Genomic DNA, 6000 nt, shown 5'->3' on the forward strand with positions numbered 1-6000 from the left:
GGAGGGAAATGTCCCGTGCTCAGGGTGGGCCCCGTGACCCTGTCAACAGCGCGTCCCCTCACATCGAAAGGGATTCCCTTGCACCGAGAACGTCCCTTCAAGAGTATTGCCTCACCCGAAAGTGTCCCCTCACACCAAAATAGTATTTACTCCCTCACACCGAAGCATTTCTCCTTTATCAAGTGTTTTCCCCTCACATAGAGTATTTATTCCCTCACATCAAAAGGGATTCCTTCACACCGAGAACATCCCCTCACCCAAAAGAGTCCCCTCACACCGAAGCATTTCTCCTTTATCAAGTATTTTCCCCTCACATAGAGTATTTATTCCCTGACATCAAAAGGGATTCCTTCACACCGAGAACATCCCCTCACACCGAAGCATTTCTCCTTTATCAAGTATTTTCCCTCACAGAGTATTTACTCCTTCACATCAAAAGTGATTCTTTCTCATTGACTACATCCCCTCATATCAAATGAGCATTGCCTCACATCAAAAGCACATCCCTTCACACCAAAATAGTCTTTACTCCCTCACGCCAAAGCGTTTCTCCTTTATCAAGTGTTTTCCCTCACACAGAGTATTTATTTATTCCCTCACATCAAAAGCGATTCTTTCGCATCAAGTACATCCCCTTACACCCAATGAGTATCACCTCACATCAAAATAGTATTTATTCCCTCACACCAAGTGCATCCCCTAGCACCAAAATAGTGTTTATGCCCTCACACCAAAAAAATGCACAGAGGTGAATGGCTCTGGCACAGCACAGTCCCTTCTCCAAGCCACACTTGAAAAAGTTATGAAAAGTTAATATTTACATTTACTTTTTTTGGCTGTCAGAAAGGCAAGAGGCCAAAATAGTCCCACCTTGGACGGTGAAAGGGTCAACTGAACTGAACTCAGTGTTCACCCGACACCACCCAAGGCAGAGACATCTCAATGAAACTGGTTAAAACCTTCATCACTCCTTCTGTTCCAGCTGCCAGTAAGGAACACATAGCAAAAAATAAAATTAAAGGAAAAAAAGGAAAGCCTGCAGAAAGCTGAAAGCATCAGTGAAAGCAGAGAGATAAAGCAAGAGCTTTAATTTTTGCCAGTTCTTTTGGGCAGCCAGGAGCAGAAGACCACCCTTCAATCTTGCTGTACAATCATATTTCTTAATTACTCTCTTAAAATAATTTTGAAAATCTGCATTTCTCTTTTTGAGATTTTTTTTTTACCTCGTACTTTTGAATTTTCACAAGGAACCTGATGTAACACTGAGAATGTTTTACTGAAATGAAGACAGGACCAGATACTCAAGCAGAGTCAAGCAAGAAGTGTTTGCCCTGCTTTACCAACATTGCATAAGAAGTTTCCATTGCATTCACAATATAACATGTTTAAAGTACTAAGTTGAGTAAGAGCAGGTTGAAATCTGACCAACAATTTGCTTTGAGTGGCTGCATGATCACAAACAGATCATCAGGAGATGTACAAACAGCTTGTGATGTCAGGATGTTAAACTGGGTTTAAATTTCATTTTACTTCCTCCCTGCAGTCTTTTTTGTGTAGCAAAACTGCAAGCAAAAGAATTTTTGGTTTGGCTCCCAACATTTTTTAGGGTGACTAATTTACTATTCTCAATTCTCAGAATGCATCCTGTGGCTTAAAAAATGGGTAATCAATGAGATTGAAAAGACCTGCTGCCATAAAGATCATGATTCAGTCAGGCTTAATCACAGTTTAACAGCCTATTGATCATGGGCAGGCAGCTCCTGGTCATCAGGACAGAGCAGATGGGCTTCAGGTGTTTTATATTCAGCATCAACAAGAGATAGTGAGGCTTCTTCTCATCTACCAACAAACCTCTGTCATCCCTCCACCATTCTCCCTCTGTCCATTCTTCCAGGGTGTACCCTCTAAATACAACTGATAACCTTGGGCAGCTTCGAAATTACATCTACACCTGGTTGTGTAATTACAGAAAATCACAGAAAATTAAACCATCCCTTTTCTGTATGTTAAAGCTGATGAAATAAAAAGCCTCAAACTCCACTGCTTTATATTCTGCCATTAAGACAACCCAATTTCATTAAGCTTTTTGGTGGCTTGATCCTGCAAGGTTTTGAAAAATGAAAAGTTTTTTTACAGAGATTTTCACTAAGCTGAACAGAGCAAGTCACTTCTTGTGGGCTGAACTACACGACAAAAAGGAAGTTTATGACACACCCTCAGCAACGATGGGCTGGTGAAGTACAAAACTAAAAAGAAATAACTTTACCTGCAACACTTTGATTTCCCTCCTGTATCACTCACAGAATCTCCATCCAGTCTTTTACATGTGCTTGGTACTTCTTTCTGAGCATGAAGTTCAGTAAAACTCAATAAAACTTCAGGATGGGGACCAAGATCCAGGTGAAAATAAAGGTTTTAATATTTGAAAAGAAAAATACCTGTTGAATCAAGTGCTTTGATTTCTTTACAAATGAGATAAACCAGGGCAAACAGTGCAGTGGGAAGAGCTGAGAAACCCCACCCAGGGGAAGGAAATAAAGCCCTGTTTGCCATAGCAACACATTCTGAACAAGAAAATAAAATATACACGTTGCTGAAACTCAGTAAAGAACCCTTTTAAACTTTAAAGGAGCACAGCTCTGCTTCAGCCACGGGAACCAAATATTGCAGAGGAAATCCAGCATAGGTTGATTCCCTGGAAGCTTTTTTGGTCTGAATCAAGATTTTGGAGGATAACAGCCCTGCTTGGCTCAGGCCCATCGTGACAAGGTGCTGAAAGTGCTGCTGAATTGATGTCAGATGGGGGCTGTGATTTAGGCCAGTTTATTGATAAACAGCCCAGAGCTTTTTATCAAACAGATGTAGCTGACAGGGTGCTCCCAGCTCGACAGGGGAGCACAGCAGATTGGGAAATGCTGAGTTTTCCTCTGCCTCCAGAGTGCTTGGCTGAGATAGGAGCCTGGCTGAGGAGGCAGTGGCTGAGCCCAGATAAGGGGGAGGTAATTCCAGCTGGAGAGGTAAAGCAAACAGAGGCTTTATCTTCTCCTGTATAAAAAACACTTGCTGAAATTATGCATGCAGGCTTAGGAACTCAGTGTGGAAAGGGCTTGGAAGAGAGCTCCTGGACAATTTGGGGAGGCACTGCAGTTGTGTGTGCAGGCCTGGAGATGGCACACCTGGATTGTGTGGCTCTGCAGGACTTGTACAATTCTTTGGGAAAAAAAAATCCTAAAACTTGAAGGATTCTGCTTTTCTCGTAACTACTTCTTGAAGGGCAAGAAAGGAAAAATTCATTCGGGTCTGCTCTGCTAATAATTACTAAATTAGGCTTAAAAGTCCCCATGGAGAGCATTTCCAGCAATTATTCTGAAAGATGAATGTCCAAATGCTCCACCTCCATGTGTCATCACAAGATACCTCAGAGCTCAGCACAGACACTCCCTGGCCCTCCACACCACTGGGAATTTTGACATCCATGCCACAATCCTCCCCAGTGTTTCTACAGTGAAGGGCAGTAAAAGCCCTTTGTCCTTGCAGGGTCTCAAGGGGAATCCAGAAGCTGCAGAAACTGTCAGCCTTTGAGTTGTTTAACCCTGGTGTGAGTAACTGTGGAGTAACCCCCAGGCTGCCTCACTCAGAGCTCCTGTCCACTCCCTGCCTGCCAAAAACAGCCATTCCAAAGACAGGGATTTCCCAAATCAGTTTGTTTTGGCATTTCCTGCATGAATGGCACAGAGGAGAGAAAGGCTGAAGGAGCAAACAGTATCTGTCTCAAATGGAAAAGAGGAATGTGAGTAAAAATTAACGACCAATTGTGGCTGATTCAGTCAGCAGTGGTGCTTGGATGGAAGAAACTGGCTGATCTCTCCTTGGAATGGGATCCCCTCTTACCCTGGGTAACCATGAAATGTTCAAGGAGGAGCCCAGCTCTGTTCTTTGGCAGAAGTTATTATGCTGAACAAATTTACAGAGGATAAAATAAGAAACAAAAGGTTTTTCTAGCTCTAAGAAATTACTCTTTGCTATTCTCCAGCTGACATTATCTGCACAGCAGTCAGTAGACACAATCTCTGGCAGGCCCCACATTATCTGAAAGCAAGTTAATCAGTATTTTAAATAACTAAATCTTTAACATCCTCCAGGAGTATCTTGCACTTCAAAGTGATTTATTGGAGGTCTGTGCAGCACATTTGGAGGGGTTTGTGGCTTGTTCTAGGCCTCATTTTCCAAATCAAACATTGCAGTGGCTATGAAATTCCAAGTCAGAATCAATTTGTACTAAATGTGTTTTGAATTATGCTCATGAACAGTTTTCATTGAAAGCAGCCAAGCTTCCCAAGTAACGATTGCTTTTTGCTACAGGTTGGAGCCACAAAAATCCCGGTGCCACTGGCAGCAGAAACAAAGAACAAAGTGGAACCCTGAAATTCCACCAAGTATTTTCACTACTTTCATTCTATCCACTCTTTCTTTCTTCACTCTTTCAGTCACGTTCCCAAATCCCCCAACAAACAAGAACAACACTCGACCTCCCCAGCCCTCTGCCCACCCAGCCTCCCCCGTTTCTCCCCGATTCGGGGGGGCTGCAGTGACTTACGGGCAGCGTTCCTGCTGTGTGTCCGGGAGCAGGCGGCCAGGCTGCAGGGCCGTGCCGGCACCGCCCGCAGGGGCTGCAGCAGCTTGGAGAGGCGGCCCAGGGCTGCCACCTTCACCCCGCTCATCGCTGCCAGCGCTCTGCAAACCTTCCCTGCGCTCCCAGCAGAGCCTCCCAGCCCCACAGCATCACAGACTCAAACCCACATGGGTGCAGAGCTCCACCGAGGGGTGCCCAGGCTCCTTTATAAATAATTTTGAGAGCACCCTTTGCTGGTTAAGAGGTGGAGCCAAGCCAGGAGTTAATTTTCAACTTGTCCCTGCACTGTCTTCTTCATTGGCTCTGCATTCTCTCCAGAGGCTGGCTAGTTGATGATTATTCCACATGTGCTTCCCAGAGGTGTTTTTCCCCCCCATCTAGTTCCAGGAACACAGAAGGGTTGCAGAAAACTCCTCTTTGGTATGCAAGGAGAAAGTTCTTATCACTCCTTGGTGCATACACGCTGTGAATTTGAATAGTTGTATATTTGAATACTGACAGCCAAGAGATGCTGTCAGGAACAGCTGAAATGCCCCCAGCTGGTGCTCAAAGTGAGGAATTCCCAAAATCCAGCAGCTATGCAAGGCTGGGCCCAGGAAGGGAAACATTGCAGCTCTGAGCATTTTCTACAGCAGCATTGCAGCCTCCAGGCAAGGAGCTGCAGAACAAGGGATGCCAACAAGTTTTGTTACAAAAACATCCCCTGATTTTGTACAGGCTAAAAATATTAACATAAGGACCCATAATTATTCATCTGCTCACACTTGGACCAGCTCAAATTTTTGTTTCAGAGAGGATGGAGGGAGATGTTTTCCTGACCCATATTTCTCAGCGACAAGAGCAAGAATGTTGCTCTCTTGCTGTTTCCACGGGCACTTCCAGCAACTTTGTTATGTGAAAATCCTCCCTGGAAATCCCACACTTTAATTTTCTTTGGGATGTTTGCTCTTCCTTCGACTGAAAAAATCCACATCAATGACACAAACACATCCAAGTCAGAGCCACAGTTTTTCACGCCAAGCACAGAAACAGAGGAAAGGAATCCCATAAAAAATTCCCAATATTTCAGATTATTACCAGCCAAATAGGAATGAAGATGAGGAGCCATTGAAGATGGAATTATCCCTTCTGAGGACAGGGAGGCAAGGATGACACAGCAAAGGGTCCCCTGGCATTCCCAGCCTCTGTGAGTGACAAAGTGACAAACCAAGTCCAAGGTCCAACCCAGGAGCACAGGGAGGAGCAAAAGGAGAGAACAGCAGAGTTAAGCAGCAGAAAACATCCCAATTCCTTCCCAGAGACACAAACAAAGACAAACCTGAGGCCAAAAACCCCAGCAGCAGAGCTGAGGCTTAAATAGTCTCCTG

Source organism: Agelaius tricolor, unplaced genomic scaffold, assembly GCF_023055355.1.
Source record: "Agelaius tricolor isolate 1412-34295 unplaced genomic scaffold, bAgeTri1.0.p SCAF_15, whole genome shotgun sequence".
In the NCBI taxonomy this organism is placed as follows: Eukaryota; Metazoa; Chordata; class Aves; order Passeriformes; family Icteridae; genus Agelaius; species Agelaius tricolor.